Raw genomic sequence first — 8,590 nt, 5'->3', positions numbered from 1 at the left:
ACCGATTATACTGGAGCACCAACTGGCGTTCATGACTTCAGACAACAACAAACCACAGTGAACATGAACGAAGAAGCTGACGAGACCGTGTCGGGTGGCCCCGTGAATGGGAAATCTTCTTATAATAAACACACGGATGGAAGCGTCGATAAGAGCGTGGTTGTGTGCAAGCTGTGCAACAAGGAATTCACATCGAGCCTCAAGTATCACCTCAACGCTAAACAATTAGCAGCTAGCGTGGACGTACAAGGACCCACACCCAACCCACACTGCACCAGATGACTGGTTTAATAACCAGGGTAACTAAGTCCACGTCTGAAAAAATAACCAATGTTCTGAATGTACTTGAAAGTATTGGTCTACTTAAAAAAACATAGTTTACAGAAGGTCTACTTACCTATAGGCTACCTGAATTTCTGAAAGTACTATATTTCTAAATATGCTATTGCTACACTGGAATTGGTTGAATAAAAATAAAAATCCATGTGAAAAAAATGACTTCTCACTGTTCTCAGGTCAAATATTTATGCAATTAAAATGCGCTTAATTTTGATTAATTAATTACAAAGCCTCTAATTAATTAGATTAATACTTTTAATCGAGTCCCGGCCCTAGAAATAATATAAAAAGGTTCAACAAACAGTGACTAAGTGTGTGTCGTCTCCCTTTTTCAACCCAAGATGAATCACATAGAAAATGTGGAGGCAAAAAGTGTGACATTTGAAAAGTAAAGAAAGTAACCGTAACAAAATAAAGGCGCTGCGGGGGGGGGGGTCGTCGGTCAGTTCATGAACTGCGTGTAGCCCTCGGCTCCGGTGGCGATCACGTCCATCCAGGAACGCATGGCGGTGGCGGGTGCCACCATGTAGTAGAGCCGGTCATGGGTCTTCACGCAGAGGGTCAGGATGGGGTTCGGGCTCTGAGGGGGGGGGGGGGCAGAGACTCAGGTACACTCTCAGAAAAAAAAGTACAAAACAGTACCTTTAAGGTACAAAAGCTTGTCACTGGGGTGGTACCCTCAAAGGTACATTATTGTACCTTGAAGAAAAGAAACAAATTTGTACCTTACCTGTGTGTACCTTCTAAGGGACAATACTGTACCTTTGAGGTATTGTACCTTTGAGGTACAATAATGTACCTTAAACAAAGGTACAATAAAGTACTTCTACAAAAGGTACAAACCCTCACATCGGCACAGGAAAAACTCTTCAATGGGGAAAAAAGGGAAGAAACCTTAGGGAGAACGTCAGAGGAGGGATCCCTCTCCCGCATACATGTCAACCCTCCCAATTTTTCCGGGAGACTCACGAATTTCAAAGCCCCTCCCGGACCGACCTTTCTCCCGACCTTGTCAAGCGCGGCAATTAGAACGGAAATATATAAGACTGGCGCTGCAAAGAAAACCGCTAGAACCCCCCCCCCCCCCGTTGACCGCTAGAATATCTCCCGAATTCTGAGGTCTCAAGGTTGGCAAGTATGCCCTCCCGGGATGGACAGACTGCAATGGATGTCATGTGTACAGAATCAACAATGTAAAAAATGTACAATACATTCAATTCCTCTAACAGAGATGATGAAGTAATTGCAAGTAGCAGAACACGTGTATGCATCGCTGGCGCTCCGCACACGCACATCACGCACTGCGCGTAGGGCACCAAGTGCCTGGGGGGGCATCAAAAAAATCACAGTAGGCTACTAGTATAAATAACAAATAACTAAAAATGTCTAAAGCATGCTAATATGCAAAAGCAATACACAGTAATATGCCTAGACCAAATTAGTCGAGAAAAAGGGGAACCTCCTGTGCGCCCCCCCCCCCCACCACCTCCCAGTGGTTTGTTTGATTATGCCTCAAATCTCAAATGTGGCAGCTTTGAAATGGCTTCGAAAAGGCATCAAGAGTCAGGGGCGGAAAAAAGAAAAAAGAAGAGACAGCGGCATGATGCTTGCGCGTCGCTCTCAGGTAAGACAATTTTTTAAATCAGGGGTCCCCAAACTTTGTCTCGTGAGGACCGTTGCTAGCGGTCAACGGGCGGTCGGTGTTACGGCGGTAGGTTTTTGAACCTACTGGTTTGGCTACGCGTGCGCGTTTGTTTTCCCCCGACAGGCAGATGTTGTCTGTCTCGGTCACCTGATTCGTCACACATTGGCAAACATAATGCTGAAAATGTTCAAAATGCATCCCATATCCAATGCAGCGATTATGATTGTATAAGTGAGCACTACATCACTGCCACGTATAAAGAAATAAATAAAAGAACATACATTTATTAAAAGATCGCCACAACCTGGATTCGAACCCATGCAGTCGAGCAAAACAGCAACACTGTCACGACCGCAGCTCCTTGAGCATGTTTCCCTGGTGTCTGTCTGTTTATCATGGTTGCCGAGTAACGAGGAGAGGCGGGGAGTTCCAGGGCTACCAGGCCTGCGGCCAATCAAGCAACACACCTGATCTTGATTAGCCACCCTAGTTAAGCTGAGACCGACATCCAGTCCCTGCCGGATTGTTAGACGTAGTAGTACGTGTGCCTGCATTCGCAACCACCGCTACATACAGAAATCCTGTGAACCCCTTGAGAAAACGTACCTGTCTTTTGTCCTGTCTTCTAGTTTCGCACCTGGGAACCCGTCAACCTCGCCTGGCCACGGGGACGCCTCCACCCCACCACCTCACCATTTTGCACGTTTGGACTACTCTTGCACATTATCAATAAAGACTCATTCACACCTTACCCATCTGGTCTGCGTTTGGGTTCCATCAGCAGGACGTGACAAACACTTTATAAGACAGCGGCGCTACGCCGTCGGCCAACAGAGCTTCCAAGTGCTGATGCTGATTTCAATACTTATGAAATTGTACATCGTCAGTGGCAAGAAAACCTTTTGGTTCAGGGTGAGCCAAGACAACTGGTTTGGTGGGCGTATCATGGAACACTGCCAAACATGTGTATCAATACTTTTTTTGCGAGGCTGCAGCCTGGAACCACCGAAACATTTGGACATAAGAGGATTTTATGTTCAGACTGTCATACAGTGACGTGCATCACAGACATTTAAGAAAGTAATTTAGAAAAATATATATTAATGAAAGATCGCCACAATCTGGATTCGAACCATGTCGAGCAAAATAACAATATATCCAAGACTGATGCCTTACGCCTCTGGGTGAACTTCACTTCCTACCTTGTCTTGTGATTGCCTGATTGTTTCCACCTGTGACCAATCACCTGCACCTCCCTTGTATATTTAAGCCCCGTGTGCCTGTTGTCCCTGGTCGCGTCATTGTCAATGTCTACGTCAGTCGTTGTTGGAGCACGTCTCAGTTTGGTCAGAGAATAAAGAGCACCGTTTTTTAGAATCCTGCGTTTTGGGTCCTGCCTCCTTCCGCCTGCACCAGCACCGATCTCCTGACAAAAATAGAATATCAGTTCTATCATCATGTTCTAGCCACAAAATGAACGTAATGATTTACAGCCAGTGTAAACACTGCTTGATTAGAGTTTCTGGTGGAATAAAGACCTTGTCTTATAATTGCTTGAGGACTCAGAATTTGCAAATAAATAAAGTTTTACCATGCCTAAATATCAGAAAGTCAGGAAAAACACACGAGGAATTATAATTAAATTAAATTTATTTTGACCAGCCCAAAATCAATTGTTTGCATTAGAGGGCTTTATAATCTGTACATTTACAGTGTTGAACATGTAGAATTCAACAATGGTCAGTTGCACTCTTACCTTGCAGACAAGTGCCCCACAGGAGGTTGAGTCCTGTTGTTTTGGATGGCTTAGTGTACAACAAGTCCACCGAGAAATATGCACATTTCTACAAGCTCTGTTAAGTATAAAACTAGGGCCGGGACTCGATTAAAAATATTAATCTAATTAATTAGAGGCTTTGTAATTAATTAATTGAAATTAATCGCATATATTATACATACAAATATTTGACCTGAGAACAGTGAGAAGTCATTTTTTTCACATGGATTTTTATTTTTATTCAACCAATTCCAGTGTAGCAATAGCATATTTAGAAATATAGTACTTTCAGAAATTCAGGTAGCCTATAGATAAGTAGACCTTCTGTAAACTATGTTTTTTTAAGTAGACCAATACTTTCAACTACATTCAGAACATTGGTTATTTTTTCAGACGTGGTCTTAGTTACCCTGGTCCTTAAACCAGCCATCTGGTGCAGTGTGGGTTGGGTGTGGGTCCTTGTACGTCCACGCTAGCTGCTAATAGTTTAGCGTTGAGGTGATACTTGAGGCTCGATGTGAATTCCTTGTTGCACAGCTTGCACACAACCACGCTCTTATCGACGCTTCCATCCGTGTGTTTATTATAATAAAATGTCCCATTCACGGGGCCACCCGACACGGTCTCGTCAGCTTCTTCGTTCATGTTCACTGTGGTTTGTTGTTGTCTGAAGTCATGAACGCTAGTTGGTGCTCCAGTATAATCGGTCTCCCTGAAACTCATCCAGTGAGAAACGTTCCGCGGTGCAAAAAAAGTGTAAAAATGCGTAAAAAATGTTTAATGCGTTATTTTTATGTGTAATTAATTAATCTTAATTCATATTGTAATTAATTAATCGCAATTAACGCGCTAAAGTCCCGGCCCTATATAAAACATAGTTTTGTTTTGTAAAAAAGAAAATCTTATGCCATTTTAACTGCCAATTTGTAGCTTGCCTTGTCACATCCTTGCATTTATTTAGGTGATCCGGAGTTTCACCTAAAAGATCAAGATAAAGCACCCGCTTCTCCTTTGGATAAATAACCTTAACAATACATTTCAATGAAGGTAAAGAGTATTAATTATCACATTCAGTCAGCTAGTTTACCACACAACACTACACTATAAAATGTCAATATATGAATTCTCACCAAGTGTCCAGTGCTGTTTGTCACAAACTGGTCTTCTGAGGATGTCGAAGGCCATGGGGTCAAGCTGAAAACATGCACAATGAATGAAACTGCAGCTTGAATCCATAATCTTGTTTAAATATACTTCAAAAAGTGTTACCTTTTTCAATCCTCTAAATGATCCTTGCCATATTGCGGCATTTGAAACGAGTCAATGAGACACAATTGTCTTTCTGTTCCTTCTTGTTGCTTTACAATTGTATGCAGGAATGCATTCAAAACCTTAAATGACAATTGTGGATTGTTACTTTTTATGCCATAACAAATGAAAGACATCATGCATTTAGTGTCTGTACCTCACTCTCCAGCTGCCTCCCTGGGGCCAAATTTTGAAGGTCCGTGGCAAAAATCTTGTAAGGCCCCACTTTGCTCCACAGTACACCTTTACGTTTTCCCGCCCATATGTCAGCGATTACTGAGATTAGAAAAAAAGAGTCGTTTACAGAGGCCTCATTTGGACTTTGATGACCTATCAAGTCCCAAAACATCAGTAAACTGTCCTTGAATTGAAAGTGTATTGACGTTTATACTTGCATTCCTCTGGGGAGGCAGGTGGTGCATGCCATGACGGGGGACTGGAGCTCAAGAAGTCTGATTTTGGGGGTACAGACAAGGATTGGGGAACCCTCAAACACCTTAAGGGGCTGGGCTGCAGTGATGGAGGAGAAGTGGATGTGGCAGCAATTTCAGGCGGGTATCCACACTTCTGGTTCCACATACCTCTTTAGATGGTCAATGTTGATTTTGCCAACATGTTTCCCTTGTAGGGTCATCAGGTCAGCACTCTTCCCATCTATATTTGTCACTGTGTATGGACCCAGCAAGTCCGTTTCCAGCTTACCCCCTTTTCTCTGTTCTTCCCGGATATTTTTTCGCAAAACTTTGTCCCCCACTAAAAAGCTGTCGTCCTCCCCCTTTACAAGTTTCCTCTTTCGCACCTTTTCCTGCATCTCTGCAATGTTTGCCTCCACTTTATTATAGACATATTTGAGGTCGTTAATGTGGGGGCAGACGTCCTCATTTGTCATTAGTACATGTTCCTCAGATATCTGTATCAAAGGTGAAGAAAAATAAAAGCTTGTAGTGCTGTAAAAGGCAATCATACGTGCCACTTATCTGGTATTTCAGACGGGTAACGGGCCTCCCTTCCATACAATAAGTAGTAAGGGGAGTATTTCGTTGTCAACTACTTTTTTGTTTGTAAGCCAAATACAGTTGGCTTTATGTATATGTCCCAGTCACTCGGGTGGTCCTGCACCATTTTCTTCAAAGATCTGAAATAACAAAAAGGAAATCAGTCATTCGCCATGTATGGTATATCACAAGCGTTTTTATTTAAATATATATTTTGTAGAAAAGTCAATTTTACCCTTGAATTGTGCCATTTAGCTTTTCGACCAAGCCATTGGTTTGAGGGTGGTAGGGAGCACACAGACTTCTGGCAATTCCAAGATTTTCACACAATCCTGAGTTTATCTACAATATGCATAAAGAGGGAAAGAAATATCATTAACATGGTGCTATTTCCATTGTCGATATGACAAAAAAATCAAATACACAAATGCCTCAGAATTCAACTTACTTTGTTGACAAATTCTTTTCCACGGTCGGTCAGGATGCGTTTTGGGGCGCCATACTTATAAACAAAATCCATAATGCACTGTGTGACTTCTTCTGCTCCGTTCGTTCTTAGTGGGTAGACTTCTAGCCACTTTGTGAAGTAGTCCACCATCACACATATCTACATATAACCATTGTTGGTGCATTTCAGCTTTCCAACAAGGTCCATTCCCACAAGTTCAAAGGGCTCAGTCACCTTAGAATGCAAACCAAAGCTCAACACCAACAATACTGTACTACATACGACATGTTCCATTTAATGTTTATTCACCTCGATGGGTTTGCAATGAATTTTCTCTTTTATAGAGGTCCTCTTTTTCTGGCATGCATCACATTGGGCAATCTAACAAAGTGAAACAATGCCACACGGTTATATTGAATACGTAAATATTACCATAAGCTCCCCAGAAATACAAATACTCACCCATTTTTGGATGTCAGCCTTCATGCCAGCCCAGTAATACCTTTGAAGGATTGCATCCAAGGTTTTCTCAATACCACAATGAGCGCCAATATCACTGGCATGAAACTCCACAAAGATGTTGTTCGCTTCTTGTGGAGTAACTACAACCTTGGCAAGATGATGACGCTGATAATCTTTTTTTCTGCGGCACTGGTAATAAAGTTCCCAATCTAGGGATTTATATTGCATAAACATTTAAAATAAATTTAAAATCCGTTAGGAGACCATACCATATAGTCGTGTGGGTTACCTCTCAGCTCGTCTTTTAAGAACGTATCGTTCATTCTGATTGAAATCAGTCGGATAGATTTTGTTAATCTTGAACTCAAGCAACTCATTTACTTTGCGAGGGTCCATCGGTACTTTTTTTTTCTATAGCTTTTCAAAATATATTTCTACTGAGCAGAGGTCGCACAAACGTTTTCATTCTGCTTTTATACAGATGTTGCTAATTAACTTAATTGCCTAATCCCCGGTGTGTTTTGGGATTTCACGTCTGTAAAGCACTTTATTAATAATTTGACTGTAATACGTGTATACACGATACGCCGAACACCAGTTGTCTTGGCTCACCCTGAACCAAAAGGTTTCCTAACCACTTACGGTGTACAATTTTGTAATTACCGTATTTTTGCGACTATAAGGCGCACTTAAAATCCTTTTTTCTAAAAAAAGACGCGTGCGCCTTATAATCCGGAGCGCTATATATATGGATCAATTGGTTGATCCATACTGGTTAACGAGGATCAATTGGAGGGAAAGTCTGGTGCCAGCAGCCGCGGTAATTCCAGCTCCAACAGCGTATTGTAACGGACTGTGTTTTCATGTTCTGGAGCGGCGTTGCACTTTACAGAGTTTTGGGATGGTCAGTGAAGGGCGCACAATGTGACGTCACTCATCTTAGTGCCACCTATGGGGACGCGGGAATTGTTGTTGTTTTGGAGAGCGATGGTGTGTTTTTGTTCGGCGTAGGCTACAGCCGACAGTAGCCTGTTTCTCCACAATAAAACCAGAAGATAAGCACATTGTCCAGAGATTCATTAGCGAGAGTCGCTACAGTATATTAAAGCTGGTAGTTGGATGTCGGGATCGCGCTGACGGTCCACCGTCTGTTCCAGTGCTGCAAGATGCACCAAAGCATTTGCCAAGAATGTTTTCATTAATCAAGAACCAAAGTTGGAGGTTCAGAGATATTGTTAATATCCACATTAACGTTTGAACAACGTTACCATGGGAGTGAAGAGTTTTTAATAACGTTTGATTTAGCACAGCCCGATCTAGTGGATGCATAACGCAGCCCCAGTCAAACGTTTTACTGCAGTATCTTCTATGCGCCTTAAAATTTGGTGCGCCCTATATATGAAAATAGTTCAAAAATCGGCGATTCATTGAAGGTGCGCCTTATAATTCAGTGCGCCGTATAGTCGCAAAAATACGGTAAATAAACAAATATCGGGATGTACATTCATACTCGACTGGCCAACCGCTTAGCGCAGGCGACTTGAAATGTGTTTTCATTTTGCTCGACAGGGTTCGAATCCAGATTGTATCTTTCATCAATATATATTTTTCTAAAT

The 8,590-nt window shown here is 42.1% G+C and overlaps 1 long non-coding RNA gene across 1 annotated transcript; it reads right to left on the bottom strand.

Moving 5' to 3' along the window:
* Positions 1 to 5,490: 5,490 nt before the first annotated feature.
* Positions 5,491 to 8,390, bottom strand: LOC119212491 (uncharacterized). Its single transcript, XR_005119806.2, has 5 exons — positions 6,975 to 8,390; positions 6,822 to 6,893; positions 6,513 to 6,746; positions 6,300 to 6,406; positions 5,491 to 6,204 (listed from the first exon to the last, which is right to left on the bottom strand). It is a non-coding gene; the product is annotated as an uncharacterized LOC119212491 (long non-coding RNA).
* Between the last annotated feature and the right edge of the window lie 200 nt (positions 8,391 to 8,590).

This window comes from Pungitius pungitius, chromosome 3, assembly GCF_949316345.1.
Source record: "Pungitius pungitius chromosome 3, fPunPun2.1, whole genome shotgun sequence".
In the NCBI taxonomy this organism is placed as follows: domain Eukaryota; kingdom Metazoa; phylum Chordata; class Actinopteri; order Perciformes; family Gasterosteidae; genus Pungitius; species Pungitius pungitius.
This window is presented reverse-complemented; position numbering and strand designations above follow the sequence as displayed.